The 18,510-nt window shown below is 44.2% G+C and overlaps 1 long non-coding RNA gene across 1 annotated transcript; it reads right to left on the bottom strand.

Moving 5' to 3' along the window:
* Nucleotides 1–12,584: 12,584 nt before the first annotated feature.
* Nucleotides 12,585–13,757, bottom strand: LOC137240332 (uncharacterized). The gene is made up of 2 exons (XR_010949698.1): nt 13,721–13,757; nt 12,585–13,659 (listed from the first exon to the last, which is right to left on the bottom strand). It is a non-coding gene; the product is annotated as an uncharacterized lncRNA (long non-coding RNA).
* Nucleotides 13,758–18,510: the final 4,753 nt, after the last annotated feature.

Here is an 18,510-nt window from a genome sequence, read left to right as displayed (position 1 = left end):
CGAAATAAGTATAGGCAGGTGGTCGGATGCCAACGTTACCATCGGCTGCCAGCTGACGCAGTTTACGAGTCCTGCGCTCACGATTGATATATCCGGCGAACTGTGACAGCTTCCTACCATACGTGAGGGGGCGTCTCCTTTTATTGTGCAGAACATCGTTTCTTCTATTTGATCCGCCAACATCTCACTCCTACTGTCTGCCTGCAAGTTTGAATGCCGTAGATCGTGATGGGTATTGAAATCGCCTATGATAATGCGATTATTGCCAGTGAGTAAGGCGCTGATATTAGGGCGGTATCCACTTGGGCAGCAGGTAGCAGGAGGGATGCAGATGTTGATGATTTCTAGGTTTGCATCACCTGACCGGACAGATAAGCCTTGACGTTTTAAGACACTGTCCTTGCGGCTGATGTCGGGATCAAACAAATGATATTGCACAGAGTTGTGTATGATAAACGCGAGCCCACCTCCATTACCGCTCTCGCGAGCATCAGTGGATACTTGTTGTGACTTGCTGAGCAGCGTGGCTACTGGAAGGTAGTGGGGGCGCTAAGGCGTAGACTACGGGACGCCCTTGGGCGTGAACAACAAGGAGTCACAAAAGAATTACAAAAGTTACGTAGACGTCGGGTTTTGGGACTAGCCCACCAACCCTTGTACGAGACACACTGACAAGAGTATGACCGTCCTAAAAATATTCATTTCCGGCAGACGCAACAAAACCATTTCACAGGACCGGAGTCAGGAGACGGACCCGGATTGGATTCGATACCTTCCCGGAGCAGTCCCACTGCATGGGCCTGCTGGGAGTATGACAATTTGTGGGAGGGACGCAACAAATTAAATGGGGTTACACTGAAATGAGAGTCCTTGGTGGGGAAAACTCCCGAGTCGCTCCCGTACATAGAACCGACTGCCTTGGGACACTTACTCCGAAGGTTTTGGGGAGTGTAACCTGTGTTGTTGGTTATCTGCCGGATACAGATCCGGTAGGTTCCGTTAGCAAAGCACAATAAAGGTACTAGCCCGACCATCTCGGGAACGATTAATATGACCACATTAAACCTTCTATGCCATACCGTCCCCCACCCCTAGTGCCATGAGGAACTTGGGATCGCCAGAGCCTTGCCTGCTATTAGTAACCCCTCGGGTAGGTGAGGTTGAAAATTGGGTTGCGGAAACTTTGAAGCTATAAAGCTTTTTATTTGCGCTTATCAACCCCTTGAATCCCCAAACCTGCGTGGGCGATATTGTCTGCTCATGGTACTCTGAAGCTTACGTTTTCGTTTATCGTCTACCTTTACATTATTCGTCAACTGCACGAAACAATTGTCAAACTTGTCGTTATCCTTTGTTTCTGACACTTTTTTGTTGTTGTTGTTGTAGCAGTGCTTCGCCCCATCCAATAGGTGCGACCCATCACAAATTGTCATCAATATCCTGTAACGGGAGTCCAAGGAATCTTGCTGTTTCAAGAGGGGTGGACAATAATGAAAGGGGTGTTAGAGGCGTTTGTTCCACAATACAATTGAAGAGATGGTTGGTATCATGTGGGGACACGTTACAAGCAGGACATATGTTTTGTATGTCGGGGTTGATTATGGATAGGTAAAAGTTTAACCTGTTACAGTATCCAGATCTAAGTTGAGCTAGAGTGACACGCGTTTCCCTGGGGAGTGTGTGTTCCTCTTCTGCAAGTTTAGGGAATTGTTCTTTGAGTACAGGATTCCCCGGGCAATTCCTGGCATATGAAGATGGTCTTCTGGGGACATAAGAAGACAACCAGTGTCGGTTCTGGTGGCAGTATTTTGGCAGGCCTGTAGCTACCATAGTGTACAAGTACAAGTGTGTTGACTTCTTTCTGACAGGCACTCGCTTAAGTGAGCATAACGGGAAAATCTGGGTTGCCATTGTTGTTTCGGTTGAAAACGGTTCTGTGCAGAGACGTAAAAGATTGAAACATGGTTTATGTAGCCACAAAAGTGTTGCTCCTGTTCCACAGCATTTTAATTTTATATCATGGCGAAAAGTGTTCAGTTCAGAGTTATTGATTTTCATTAAAAGTTTAATTTATTACAGAGGGTTACTCCTTTAAGTGTAAAAAGCAGCGAAAACGTAGAGTTTTTTAAATTATTGTGAAAAACTTTTAAATTTGAATTTCTGTACCCAAGTTCACTATATTTGTGTAACACAAGAATCTGGAGGTCAATTCCTTAACTATGAAAAACTTAAAAATGTACACTTATTGAAAACTCATTTGCACACACAATTTACACTTTGAATTTAGCTGCGTTTTTACTCACAAAATTTTTAAACTAAAAACAAAATTTTCATTTGTCAGAAAAAATAAAGAAAAAGCGGTCTAATGTCAAAAAACCCTATCGAAATACAAACTGGCTTGTTTGTTTTTAATGAACTACGTTGTATTTTTCTTGTATTGCGTTAGTTTTTTTTAAATATAGTTCACACACTTACACCTTACTGAAACCTTATTGGCTCCCTCGACAAAAAAATATAAGAGAAAATACAAGAAAAATACATAGAAAATAAAGTAGTGTCATATAGGAGTTTGATTTGGTTGCGTTTACAGCACCATTTTATTTGCAGAGGACTTTCACAGCTACAAAAATTAAGGCGGATTTACGCAGACGCATTCATTAATTCATCTGTCGGGCGAAGTATCGAAAAATTTACATAAATGCTTTGGTTGCGTGCCTACGCTTTAACAACGCCATACGAAAAACAATGAAACGCCGTACGTTTTCTGTGCTTTGAAGCAACTAAAGCGTTTATATAATTTTGCCCTTATGCATTTGTGTAAAGAGCCTTAGAAGTGAAATTGTTACACGTGTGGCGCTTTATATTTTGACTCTAATTTAAATAAATTTTGCTTTCCGTATGTTTCCGCATTGTTGCAGGCTACAAATCTTCTAGTATTCTTATTTCCGCGGAAATATATGCAACTATTTCATCTGTAAATACTTCAAAGTTTTATTAAACTATCAAATGCAACTCAGCTTGAAGTACTCTTACGTACCAAAAATGCAACTCTAGACCTGAGATTTGCATCAGGTGAGCGAGGCTGTTTGTAGTTTTGACGTTTATCGCTTAGTTGACACACTTGTAAAGGTACACTATGGTAGCTACTTCCAGTGAGTAGGTTAGGCTTGGCGACTATATCGGGGACGCGTAGCATGCAATCAGCTGGCCAATTGCTTTATAAGTGGTAATGAGCGTTTCTTTATCTTTTCCCCAAGCACTGCCAGCAAGAGATTTTAAAGCTGGAGACATTGGTGCTTTATCGGTAACCTTATAACAGCTGATTCGACCAACCTTATGAGAATCAATGCAATCGATTATTGGTGCCGCTAAGGTCGTAACCGTATCGTAGCCAACCAATTGGTTTTGGTTTACCGTCGTAACGATAAACAGCTGATTACGTTAGGGATACGGATACAGCGATACGACATACGACACCATTGACTCCGGCTTAAAGCGGAGTCATTTGTGCCGTTTGTCGTACCGCTGTAGTCGTATCCCTAACGTAACCCTATACGATACAATGTTATCGATTAATGGTGCCTTAACCTAAAAATTGCGAAAATTTCATAAAAATGAAGAAAAGGCAAAAAATTACAAAACATATTCCACAAAAAATAAGTCTCTTAGTCATAAGGTATCCAAAACAATGAACAAAATCTACAAAAAGTTATTAAACTCACCAACTCAAATTATTTTAGGTTATGGATATGGTGAGAAACTAAAAACCAATTGGTTGGCTACGATACGGTTACAACCTTAGCGTTACATAAGGCACCAATAATCGATTACATTGATTCCCATAAGGTTGGTCGAATCAGCTGTTATAAGGTTACCGATAACGCACCAATGCCTGCAGCTTTGGGATTTTAGTACGGCTCAGGATTTTAGGTACAATTGCGGCTGCATGCTCACCAAAATGTGGATCCTGATCAAACGTCCCACCCAAGATTGTGGGGTGTAACACAGTCGGTAGCGTAGTGACATCGACGTGGATGTTCAAAATGGTCGACATTTGGGACGTCCACGTTGTAAATAAGGTCGGTGACAATGCCAGGTTTCACGTGGTGAAGAAACTGGAGAGATCAGGGAGGTAGCCGTTTATTTTGTTACAAAGGTCATCGATCTATGGGGCTGCAGCCCCCCAGCGGGTTAGGGAGTCAGAATATACCCGCGGTAGGTATAGGCTCTGGCGGCCCCAAGCTCCTCATAGAACTGGGGGGTGGGGAGGGAGGGGTGGCTTGAAGGTTTAATGTGGCCATATAAATCGTTCCCGAGATGGTCGGGCTAGCACATTAATGGTGCTGTGTTACCGGAGCGTACCGGATCTGTATCCGGCAAAGGACCATCACATCGATAACACTCCCCAACGCCTTCGGGGAGCAACCTTATCGCTACAACAACATCTATGGGGCTGGGCTTTTGGCCATTATTGTGTAGTCATCGGCGTAGGAAACGACAGTAACTCCTTCTGGTGGCGAAGGTAGATTTCATATGTAGAAGTTAAACAAAAGTGGGAATAGGATAGGTCTAGCGCAACGAGTACTGCTCTATGGTGGGGGTTTTGATTTAAACCGCAATTTATATGGGTGCTAATGGCATTTAGCGCGGTGGTAGTGCTATGAAGTTTTTCCGAATAAATGAAATGAAAATGAAATGAAAGTTTCCAAAGCCATGCTGATGACAAGCTAGTTGCAAATTTGCTTTGAAATAGGGGAGCAACATGGCTCAAGCGTCTTGGCTACTGGCGATAGGAGAGATATCGGGCGATATGAGTCTCCTATGTTAGCTGGTTTCCCAGGCTTTATAGCGGGACCACCTTGGCCATTTTCCATTTTTCGGGAATGACAAATGTGGAAAGAGACAGGTTGACGACATGTGCTAAATATTAGGAACCCTCTTCTCCTAGGCTTTTAAGCATCGGCATGGCTATGGCGTCTGGGCCCATTGTTTTAAATGGTTTAGCACGATGGATGGACTCAACTTCTTTGGCGGTGATGGTAATTGGGAACACGCTGAATTTATGTTTATGTGCGCGTCTGTTGGCCCTCTGTCTAGCTTTGTCAACCGTAGTATGCATTATATATTATATTGTCGGCAAAAAGCGCTCGCGCATTTTTTCGCATCCGAAAGCATTTTATCGCCAAAGGCGATGGAAATTTTGTCATTGTACTCGGACGTATTCGATAGGGACGTTGCGGTGCTTACCCACACCGGCAAAGAGGTTACAACTTAGATGCTCCTCCCCTTTCGCCCGCTTGTGTTCATCCACAAGCAATCTGATGCGTTGGTTTATATTCCTTATTTGGGGGTCGCCGGGATCGATCTGTCTTATAAGGTCACGTTCTCTCGCTAGATTTGCGACCTCCGCCGGAAACTGGGGCCGAATTTTGGGAATTCTTCCGGCGGGGATAAAGCGAGCCGGGGCAGATTCAATGACCTTGCGGAAAGCACGCTCTCCTTGGCGAGCATCAGTCGGGGTAGGGAGGACAGCAAAGCGGCTGTCTGTAAAGGATTTGTATTCATCTCACTTTCCTTTTTTAAAGTATATGAAAGTGCGTTTTTCGGTAACGATGAAGTCGGCGGTACGCTCGAGCGCAATAAGTATTGGAAAGTGGTCGGATGTTAATGTTACCATCGGTTGCCAGTTGACGTAGTTAACGAGTCCTGCGCTCACGATTAATATATCTGGCGAACTGTGACAGCTTTAGGGCGGTATCCACTGGGGCAACAGGTGGCAGGAGAGATGTTGGTTTTGATGATTTCTAGGTTAACATCGCCTGAACGGAGAGATAAGCCGTGACGTTCTAAGGCACTGTCCCTGCGGCCGATGTCGGGATCAAATATATGATATTGCACTGAGTGGTGTATGATAAACGTGAGACCCCTTCCATTTCCGCTCTCGCGATCTTTTCTGTGGACATCATACCCAGAAGAGGTCTGCAAAGCAGATCTTGCTGTGAATTTAGTCTCTTGAATCGCAGCAATGCGGATGTTGTGCCGTTTCATGAAATCGACTATCTCCGTGATCTTCCTAGATAATACATTACAGTTTAACTGCAGAATACTGAAGTGCAGCGGGCGGGACGTCGTCACTCTAGGGGTAAGTGACGGGTGACTACGCCTGAGTTGTGAAAGACTAGGACGCAATTGCTGCTGTGGCTCTGGGTAAGCATTGGGGTACCCGGTGTTTTTGGGTTTGCGGCCTGGCAGCATGGCGCAATGAAGCCTGTTGGGGGGTTGCCGTCGCGGAAAGTGGCACCGTCTAAGGCTGGAGCTGCATTGGGCGGACCTACACGATTGCTGCCGGAAAAGAGGGGGAGGAAGACGGGGGCGGGGGATGATGCTCGGCATTGCTACCGAATCTACTACGGAGATTGTAGTTATGAGTGGGTGCGGCCGTATGAGCTGGTGGCGTCGTAGGACGCGAGCAACACCGGGTAATTGTTGTGGCTTGCTGAGCAGCAGAGCTGCTGGAAGGGAGTGGGGAGGGCGTCAAAACGTACACTACGGGACGCCCTTGGACTTGAACAGCAAGGAGTCACAAAAGATTTATAGAAGTTACGGGGACGTCGGGTTTTGGGATCTAGCCCAGAACAACCTGTCCGATACAACCATCCCTTGCACGTGGCACACTGACAAGAGTATGACCGTCCTACAAAAAAAACTTTTCCGACAAACCCAGCTAACCACTTCTCAGGACCGGGATTGGGCTCGATACCTTCCCAGAGCAGGAGAGAATGGAGCAATCCCGCTGCAAGGAGCTGCTGGGAGGATGACAATTTTTAGTAGGGATATAACAAATTAAATGGGGTTACACTAAAATGACAGTCCCCGAGTCGCTCCGGTACATAGAACCGACTGCCTTGGGAAGCGTACACTTTGTTTTCGCTTTCGCAGCAGCTGTTTTGTCTATCGTATTGATAATCGTGCTACAAACAAACGAAGGATGATTGTTTTGTGACACGGTTTGCATCGTGTTCGCAAGGAATAGCCAGTCGCCCGCCATATGACTGAATTATATGGTTGTTTCAGTTCATCAGCTGATGTTATTTTTTTCCATTGCACTGGCATAGGGATTGCGAAAGGGAGATGGAGAATGCAAAATGTAACCAACACTTTGTAAATTTTATATTAATTATGGTTGAGTAATCCGATGTTGGTGAATAAAATAAAACACGATGGGCTCTTCTTTTTCTCTGATAATAATGAACCGTAGTCCACCACAAATCCCACACAGCAGATTCCGCATTCACGAGTTCAAAATTGCTTCGTTCTGCGCATCTACGTCACACTTGATTGCTTGAGCGAATGGAAGAGAGAAAAAACAAGAGCTAAAGGAAAACGACGTAAAAATTACCCATAATAAGGAAAACGACGTAAAAATTACCCATAATAAACAGCTGATCTTTTGTTTACATGCGCAATGCGCAATCTTGTGTGTGATTTGCGGTAGTCATTGTGAATTCATACAAGTGAAAAATCTTTCTATTACCCCATATCCAGGTAGGTAACCTGTCAAATGATAGCTGACAGCAAGGCGAATCTATACCAGGTGTCTCAAATCGGCTTTTCTTTTAAATGTGTATACTGATAATCAGACTACATATTAATATTAATTTCTAAAATCTAGTTACCAAATAAAATCTGAGCAGCCAATTAAGCAAACTTTTTAAAATATGTAAACAATGCAATATACCAGTCGCCTACAAAAATTTTTGAAAAAAACTATTGAGCAAATGATTTAAGTAATCGAACAGCGATTGAACAGGTGATCGAGGCTTTTTACTATTGTGAACGTTTTTGTCAAATATTCGCCACTTGTATGAATTCGCAATGGTAGTAGTCCACCATCTCCTTTTCTTTATTTTCATAGTTGTCTATCATACAGAGTTGTATTTCTTCTGCAGAGCTGTATTTTTATGCAGAGTTGTATTTACTATTTTACAATTCTTTATTTTCAGGATTGTATTTACTACCTTAGAACTTCGACAATTATTTACTGCGGTAGAGGTGTCAAACGAAGCGCCTTGACGTCAGTATTAATAATCCGAAGCGGAATTCCGAAAAAAGAAAAATCCCGGACCTCCCGGAGACCGGGGGTGGGATCCAATTATTTTTGCGATGAATTCCAAAAATTCAACAAAGTCAGTGAAAATGTTGCAATTATAAGGTATATTTCCTATGCAAAAGAGTGACCGAAATACATGTGGTACCCTGTACCATACCTCAAATTCCATAACTATTCAATTTTTTATCGTACCATATACTTACTTTCATTTTCTTTCCTTTCTATTCGACATCTCATCGCAACCGGTTGTAATTTAACTAAGCTCTTTCTAATTATTATTTCATTAAAGTTATAATTGTAATTAAAGCATAAAAATCATTCGGTCTATTCATTTGGCATATTCCTCACATTGGTAAGCTATAAACAAACAATGATTTAGCCAAGCCGCTAAAACTTGTGACCCCGACGTGATCATTTGCATTCACGCGTGGCATACACGCGATTTCAACCAACTTTGAGGTTAACTACTTTCGACAAAATGACGGACAGCGGTTCGCCACCATCTGAAATCGGAGGTAATTCGCCACCTCCACCTGCCTCAGGCACAGTAGAAAACACTGTTGCAGCTGTATACGCCAGACTCCCGGTACCACCAATGAATTGCTCCAACATAGAAGCCTGGTTCACTACCATGGACTTCTGGTTCACTGCATCAGGTATCACTACCGACAAGCAAAAAACTGCAACTGTGCTGGCAGCACTCGACCCAAATGTAATTGGCCAATTAAGTGACGTTATTGCATCAATACCTGCTAGTGATCGCTTCGATTTCATCAAACAAAAAATAATTGCACATCTGCCTGCTATCAGATTTGCCACTCCGCGACAAAAAGCCATCCGAGCTTTTTTATGAAATGAAACGTGTCGCAGGTAACTCGGTCAGTGAAGCTGCACTCAAAAGCCTCTGGACAAAGTGGTTGCCAGACGTCGCATAGCCGGTAATAGCTGTCTTTTCCGGAACTGCCACCGATTTCACCAAAATTGCTGATTCAATAGTGGATGCCATCGCCCCCAACAACATCAACCGTATTAAATCAGTTTAGCCAAACCAAATCGGTGAACTACGCACAGCTATAGTTGAATTAGGCAAGAAATTTGAACGATTTACGACGCGTCCCCGCTCCCGCTCGCGGAGTGGCAGGCAAAGCCGTTTTGCGCAAAGGTCAAACAGCCGTAGCAACTCACACGCTAATACACAAGGTGCAGCCAACTCATCCAATCAAGACTGCTGGTACCATCAAAAGTGCGGCCGCAATGCCCGCAAATGCAGAAGCCCTTGCCGTCACAAGAATCGTTCCGTTCAATCAGTCGACACAACATCCACGTCAGCCTGACTACCACAGGCTGCGGCAGATGGTAACGAAAGGTGCGAAGTGCTTCGCTTGCAAGTCCACGATCAACATTCGAATAAAACATTTCTCGAAGACACGGGTGCCGATGTCTCCGTTCTGCCTCTCACTGCTAAGACATATGATGTCCGCCATACAGCAACAAAGTTATATGCCGCAAAGACATATGATGTCCGCCATACAGCAACAAAGTTATATGCCGCAAACGCTTCTGCAATCAAAGTTATAGGGGATAAAAGAGTACACGTCGACCTAGGCCTGCGTCGAGATTTTCAGTGGTCGTTCATTATTGCCGATGTAACAGCGCCTATCATTGGCGCGGATTTCATACGCTATTACGATCTTTTAGTAGACCTGCGCCGCAATCGACTCATCGATAACACCACGAATTTGCACTCTCCTGTAACAACAACAACTACTCTTAAAACTGCGGAAATCAGGACTTACGATTCAACATGCCCATTTGCTGCAATACTCGCAGAATTTTCCGATACAACAAAGTTGGCTCCTCACGGTGCTTCGACAAAATCTACGACCTGTCACAGGATAATAACAACTGGTCAGCCCGTTTTCGCCCGACCACGACGTTTTCCGCCCGAGAAGCTAGCTTCAGCACGAAAAGAGTTCGAGTACCTAATGAAAGTCGGTGTCTGTCGCCCATCGAGCAGTAATTGGTCAAGCCCGCTGCACTTGGTTAAGAAAGCCGACGGTACATGGAGACCATGTGGTGATTACAGCGCACTCAACGCATCAACGAAGTGTTACGAGGTATTAATTGCGCGTTCCCGTATATCGACGATATTTGTATCGCTTCAACGTCCATCGAACAACATCGCAACGACATACGCACTCTCCTTCAACGTCTTCGAGAATATAATCTTGCCATTAACACGGCCAAGCGTGTGTTCGGCAAAAGCGAACTTAAATTTTTGGGACACTTAGTCAACGCGCAAGGAATTCATCCTCTTCCGGAGAGGGTTGTTGTTATTCGTGAATTCCCAAAACCTACTGTAGCTAAGCAGCTGAAAAGTTTCCTCGCGATGTTGAATTTCTACAGAAAATTTCTGCCGAACGCCGTTTCATACCAGCACCACCTCCAAAGACTAATAACTGCAAATATGAAAAACGATCGCACTCCGTTAATTTGGAATCAAGAAGCAGAAGACGCCTTCAGCCGATGCAAGTCAGAACTAGCAAACGCAACGCTCCTCGCACATCCAGTACCCGACGCCGAACTTGCGCTTTACGTCGACGCATCAGATACTGCAGTAGGTGCTGCATTACACCAAAACGTAAATGGCGAACTCCAACCATTTGGGTTTTATTCCAAAAAACTCACGCCCGCACAGCAAAATCATAGTACTTATGACCGTGAATTAGCCGCAGTGTACCAAGGCATGTGTCATTTTCGATATATGATCGAAGGGCGCAAGTGTTACGTCGTTACCGATCACCGTCCCTTGGTGTTCGCTTTCCGACACAATTCAGAAAAGGCTTCACCTCGACGAGTACGACAGCTCGATTTTATCGGACAATATACCACCGACATTCGCCACACACCAGAGAGTCAGAATGCTACAGCCGACTTACTATCTCGCATTGAAGCAATCGATGGAGTTATTGACTACACAAAGGTTGCTGAAGCTCAGAAAACCGACACTCAACTTCAACAGTGGATTAAAGAACCAGGTACCCATAAAAATTCGTTAACTCTTAAGTTTTTCCCGATTCCCAACAGTGACCGCCAGCTGGTATGCGACACTTCAACAACAACAGTTCGTCCTTATATAACGAAAGAGTTTCGAAGGGCCATACTTGCAAAGGTGCATGGTTTATCGCATCCAGGCGTACGGGCAACGACTAAACTGATCACTTCTAAATTCGTCTCGCCAGGTATCCGAAAGGATATCGCGTCCTTCGTGCGCTGTTGCCAAGCGTGTCAGCGGTCCAAAGTACATCGTCACACGAAGACAGCACCAGCAAGGTACGAGCCTCCACAGGAACGATTTTCCCACATAAATATTGATATCGTTGGTCCCTTTCCGCTATGTGAGGGACAGCGCTATTGTCTCACGATCATCGACCGATACACTCGATGGCCAGAAGCCGTCCCCATGGCAGACATCTGCGCCGAATCTGTCGCCAAAGCTCTGCTTTCGCAGTGGATTTCACGCTTTGGTGTTCCAGCACGCATAACATCCGACCGTGGTAGACAATTCGAGTCAGCCGTATTCGCCGAACTGATCAGTACTATTGGAGCAAGTCATTTGAGAACAACGCCTTATCACCCTCAGTCCAATGGCATCATCGAGAGATGGCACAGATGTTTCAAATCGGTTATTTTGTGCCAAGAACCAGCCAAGTAGGTGCTTCATTTACCAGCGATTTTACTGGGTCTACGAGTCGCGTTCAAACCAGACATAAATGCTTCTCCTGCCATGTTGGTATACGGTTCAACACTACGCATCCCAGGTGAATTTTTTCAAGAGGTAAAATGGAAAGAAGTCACCAGCGAAGCCATAACGCAATTTCGATCTTCAATTGAAAGGCTACGCTCAACACAGACGGCGCACCATTCAAAGCCACACCCTTTCCTAACCACCGCTTTGCAGACGGCTACTCACGTATTCGTGCGAAACGACTCAGTGCGGCCCTCGTTAACACCAAATTTCAAAATTTTTCAAAATAGTTGTACGAGGGCGAACCACAAACATAAGCGTCGATCGCTTAAAACCAGCATTTCTTGCCAACGTCGACAACGATGACACCGCGCCAAGACAAGTAATACAACAGGAGGTATCACAATCCGCAGCAACAAGCACTACACGCACGGGTAGAAACGTTAGTATTCCTCAGCGATACCGATGACGCATCTAGAGGGGGAGTACTGTGGTACCCTGTACCATACCTCAAATTCCATAACTATTCAATTTTGTTATCGTACCATATACTTACTTTCATTTTCTTTCTTTTCTATTCGACATCTCATCGCAACCGGTTGTAATTTAACTAAGCTCTTTCTAATTATTATTTCATTAAAGTTATAATTGTAATTAAAGCATAAAATCATTCGGTCCATTCATTTGGCATATTCCTCACATTGGTAAGCTATAAAAAAACAACGATTTAGCCAAGCCGCTACATACACGTTGTCGAAAATTAGCTTTATTTCCTTGCGCTTTTTTTAGTAAATATTTATACTATCAAATTTTAACGTATAAAAAATGTGCAAATTTTCGGATAAATAAGAATTAAGAGAATGGGTGCAATCTGGTGTCATGAAGATTCCATATAAAAGTTTTAATTAATGACTGGGGAAAAAATATTACGTGTATTAAAATAATTCATAAAGTAATTATTTTTTGTCTTCATCTGTAGGGTCACAATCAGCACAATGCCACGAGTACCCACGGATTTTCGGTGTTTTTTTCAGAGGTGGGTCCAAACATGTAAAATGATAGTGCTTATGACATTCATCGCAAGTTACAGTATTACAACTTACACCCACTTCCTTACATACGCAACACAAACAGTTTGATGTTGATGGAGTCATTACAGCTGATTTTGAATGAGTCAAATGCAAATACCTTTTACCAGCAGTTTTCCGCGGGCTACTTTTACGGGTAGCCGGAGATGAAATCAAAGCTGCAATATCTGTTGACAAATTTGTAATTCCGGATTTTTCTCTTCCTATTTGTCTCTCCTCAGTGAGAGTTGGAGCTGAATCTTCTACTGTTTCCACGGAAGTTGGACGAGAGGCCTCTTCCGCTGAACGCACCATATCAGCGGAAACGTAGAAAAACTGTGCCTCTGGGGTTACCTCACCAGGTAAAGGCAGTGTTTTAAATTTGATCTTTATTTTTGGTATAGTAACTCCACTGTCTTAATATCTATTCGCTGCACAATGACTATGTATTTTTTTTTTATGTTTACGTTTATGTTCTTTATTCGGCGACTTGTCTGTATCTGATGAAATATTATGTCTACTCTTGTGTTTATCCTTCCGCTTTTGTTTTCTTGCCTGTTTATTTGGGTCAGATGAGTCCTCCATTGATGAGACAGTAGTATTATTATTCATTGGCAATGCCAAAGGATCTGGGTCTGCAATTACCACAGCATCCGTTGTCCTAGGCTTCGCATTAGACGGCATTACAAGCAGCAACGGCTCATCAGAAACTATTGTATTAACTTGCTGGGGCACTATCAAATTAATAAAAAAATGTAAAAAAATGGTGACGTTTAATGACATTTCTGTTCTTACGTATTTTTTTCATTGGTGAAGTTTGAAGTTGTGCTGGTCGCGATCAAGAAGAAGAGCCCATCGTGTTTTATTTTATTCACTAACATCGGATTACTCAACCATAATTAATATAAAATTTACAAAGTGTTGGTTACATTTTGCATTCTCCATCTCCCTTTCGCAATCCCTATGCCAGTGCAATGGAAAAAAATAACATCAGCTGATGAACTGAAACAACCATATAATTCAGTCATATGGCGGGCGACTGGCTATTCCTTGCGAACACGATGCAAACCGTGTCACAAAACAATCATCCTTCGTTTGTTTGTAGCACGATTATCAATACGATAGACAAAACAGCTGCTGCGAAAGCGAAAACAAAGTGTACGCTTCCCAAGGCAGTCGGTTCTGTCATTTTAGTGTAACCCCATTTAATTTGTTATATCCCTACTAAAAATTGTCATCCTCCCAGCAGCTCCTTGCAGCGGGATTGCTCCATTCTCTCCTGCTCCGGGAAGGTATTGAGCCCAATACCGGTCCTGAGAAGTGGTTAGCTGGGTTTGTCGGAAAAGTTTTTTTTGTAGGACGGTCATACTCTTGTCAGTGTGCCACGTGCAAGGGATGGTTGTATCGGACAGGTTGTTCTGGGCTAGATCCCAAAACCCGACGTCCCCGTAACTTCTATAAATCTTTTGTGACTCCTTGCTGTTCACGTCCAAGGGCGTCCCGTAGTGTACGTTTTGACGCCCTCCCCACTCCCTTCCAGCAGCTCTGCTGCTCAGCAAGCCACAACAAGTACCCGGTGTTGCTCGCGTCCTACGACGCCACCAGCTCATACGGCCGCACCCACTCATAACTACAATCTCCGTAGTAGATTCGGTAGCAATGCCGAGCATCATCCCCCGCCCCCGTCTTCCTCCCCCTCTTTTCCGGCAGCAATCGTGTAGGTCCGCCCATGCAGCTCCAGCCTTGGACGGTGCCACTTTCCGCGACGGCAACCCCCCAACAGGCTTCATTGCGCCATGCTGCCAGGCCGCAAACCCAAAAACACCGGGTACCCCAATGCTTACCCAGAGCCACAGCAGCAATTGCGTCCTAGTCTTTCACAACTCAGGCGTAGTCACCCGTCACTTACCCCTAGAGTGACGACGTCCCGCCCGCTGCACTTCAGTATTCTGCAGTTAAACTGTAATGTATTATCTAGGAAGATCACGGAGATAGTCGATTTCATGAAACGGCACAACATCCGCATTGCTGCGATTCAAGAGACTAAATTCACAGCAAGATCTGCTTTGCAGACTTCTTCTGGGTACGATGTCCACAGAAAAGATCGCGAGAGCGGAAATGGAAGGGGTCTCACGTTTATCATACACCACTCAGTGCAATATCATATATTTGATCCCGACATCGGCCGCAGGGACAGTGCCTTAGAACGTCACGGCTTATCTATCCGTTCAGGCGATGTTAACCTAGAAATCATCAAAACCAACATCTCTCCTGCCACCTGTAAAGCTGTCACAGTTCGCCAGATATATTAATCGTGAGCGCAGGACTCGTTAACTACGTCAACTGGCAACCGATGGTAACATTAACATCCGACCACCTTCCAATACTTATTGCGCTCGAGCGTACCGCCGACTTCATCGTTACCGAAAAACGCACTTTCATAAACTTTAAAAAAGGAAAGTGAGATGAATACAAATCCTTTACAGACAGCCGCTTTGCTGTCCTCCCTACCCCGACTGATGCTCGCCAAGGAGAGCGTGCTTTCCGCAAGGTCATTGAATCTGCCCCGGCTCGCTTTATTCCCGCCGGAAGAATTCCCAAAATTCGGCCCCAGTTTCCGGCGGAGGTCGCAAATCTAGCGAGAGAACGTGACCTTATAAGACAGATCGATCCCGGCGACCCCCAAATAAGGAATATAAACCAACGCATCAGATTGCTTGTGGATGAACACAAGCGGGCGAAAGGGGAGGAGCATCTAAGTTGTAACCTCTTTGCCGGTGTGGGTTAGCTTTGGTCCACCGCAACGTCCCTATCGAATACGTCCGAGTACAATGACAAAATTTCCATCGCCTTTGGCGATAAAGTGCTTTCGGATGCGAAAAAATGCGCGAGCGCTTTTTGTCGACAATATAATATATAATGCATACTACGGTTGACAAAGCTAGACAGAGGGCCAACAGACGCGCACATAAACATAAATTCAGCGTGTTCCCAATTACCATCACCGCCAAAGAGGTTGAGTCCATCCATCGTGCTAAACCATTTAAAACAGTGGGCCCAGACGCCATAGCCATGCCGATGCTTAAAAGCCTAGGAGAAGAGGGTTCCTAATATTTAGCACATGTCGTCAACCTGTCTCTTTCCACATTTGTCATTCCCGAAAAATGGAAAATGGCCAAGGTGGTCCCGCTATAAAGCCTGGGAAACCAGCTAACATAGGAGACTCATATCGCCCGATATCTCTCCTATCGCCAGTAGCCAAGACGCTTGAGCCATGTTGCTCCCCTATTTCAAAGCAAATTTGCAACTAGCTTGTCATCAGCATGGCTTTAGAAAACTTCATAGCACTACCACCGCGCTAAATGCCATTAGCACCCATATAAATTGCGGTTTAAATCAAAACCCCCACCATAGAACAGTACTCGTTGCGCTAGACCTATCCTATTCCCACTTTTGTTTAACTTCTACATATGAAATCTACCTTCGCCACCAGAAGGAGTTACTGTCGTTTCCTACGCCGATGACTACACAATAATGGCCAAAAGCCCAGCCCCATAGATGTTGTTGTAGCGATAAGGTTGCTCCCCGAAGGCGTTGGGGAGTGTTATCGATGTGATGGTCCTTTGCCGGATACAGATCCGGTACGCTCCGGTAACACAGCACCATTAATGTGCTAGCCCGACCATCTCGGGAACGATTTATATGGCCACATTAAACCTTCAAGCCACCCCTCCCTCCCCACCCCCCAGTTATATGAGGAGTTTGGGGCCGCCAGAGCCTCGTCTGTTAGTGAAACAGGATTCGCCGGGGATAGGTGAGGTTGGCAATTGGGTTTGGAGAAGCTGTATATTGCGCTGGCAACCTGAAGGTTTGCGCTACACAGCGCCTTGAATCTGGTATTTTAGTCGCCTCTTACGACAGGCATACCTACCGCGGGTATATTCTGACTCCCTAACCCGCTGGGGGGCTGCAGCCCCATAGATCGATGACCTTTGTAACAAAATAAACGGCTACCTCCCTGATCTCTCCAGTTTCTTCACCACGTGAAACCTGGCATTGTCACCGACCTTATTTACAACGTGGACGTCCCAAATGTCGACCATTTTGAACATCCACGTCGATGTCACTACGCTACCGACGGTGTTACACCCCACAATCTTGGGTGGGACGTTTGATCAGGATCCACATTTTGGTGAGCATGCAGCCGCAATTGTACCTAAAATCCTGAGCCGTACTAAAATCCCAAAGCTGCAGGCATTGGTGCGTTATCGGTAACCTTATAACAGCTGATTCGACCAACCTTATGGGAATCAATGTAATCGATTATTGGTGCCTTATGTAACGCTAAGGTTGTAACCGTATCGTAGCCAACCAATTGGTTTTTAGTTTCTCACCATATCCATAACCTAAAATAATTTGAGTTGGTGAGTTTAATAACTTTTTGTAGGTTTTGTTCATTGTTTTGGATACCTTATGACTAAGAGACTTATTTTTTGTGGAATATGTTTTGTAATTTTTTGCCTTTTCTTCATTTTTATGAAATTTTCGCAATTTTTAGGTTAAGGCACCATTAATCGATAACATTGTATCGTATAGGGTTACGTTAGGGATACGACTACAGCGGTACGACAAACGGCACAAATGACTCCGCTTTAAGCCGGAGTCAATGGTGTCGTATGTCGTATCGCTGTATCCGTATCCCTAACGTAATCAGCTGTTTATCGTTACGACGGTAAACCAAAACCAATTGGTTGGCTACGATACGGTTACGACCTTAGCGGCGCCAATAATCGATTGCATTGATTCTCATAAGGTTGGTCGAATCAGCTGTTATAAGGTTACCGATACGGTTACCGATAAAGCACCAATGTCTCCAGCTTTAAAATCTCAAAGATAAAGAAACGCTCATTACCACCTATAAAGCAATTGGCCAGCTGATTGCATGCTACGCGTCCCCGATATAGTCGCCAAGCCTAACCTACTCACTGGAAGTAGCTACCATAGTGTACCTTTACAAGTGTGTCAACTAAGCGATAAACGTCAAAACTACAAACAGCCTCGCTCACCTGATGCAAATCTCAGGTCTAGAGTTGCATTTTTGGTACGTAAGAGTACTTCAAGCTGAGTTGCATTTGATAGTTTAATAAAACTTTGTAGTATTTACAGATGTAATAGTTGCATATATTTCCGCGGAAATAAGAATACTAGAAGATTTGTAGCCTGCAACAATGCGGAAACATACGGAAAGCAAAATTTATTTAAATTAGAGTCAAAATATAAAGCGCCACACGTGTAACAATTTCACTTCTAAGGCTCTTTACACAAATGCATAAGGGCAAAATTATATAAACGCTTTAGTCGCTTCAAAGCACAGAAAACGTACGGCGTTTCATTGTTTTTCGTATTGCGTTGTCAAAGCGTAGGCACGCAACCAAAGCATTTATGTAAATTTTTCGATACTTCGCCCGACAGATGAATTAATGAATGCGTCTGCGTAAATCCGCCTTAATTTTTGTAGCTGTGAAAGTCCTCTGCAAATAAAATGGTGCTGTAAACGCAACCAAATCAAACTCCTATATGACACT

This window comes from Eurosta solidaginis, chromosome 2 (assembly GCF_040869045.1).
Source record: "Eurosta solidaginis isolate ZX-2024a chromosome 2, ASM4086904v1, whole genome shotgun sequence".
Lineage (NCBI taxonomy): Eukaryota > Metazoa > Arthropoda > Insecta > Diptera > Tephritidae > Eurosta > Eurosta solidaginis.
This window is presented reverse-complemented; position numbering and strand designations above follow the sequence as displayed.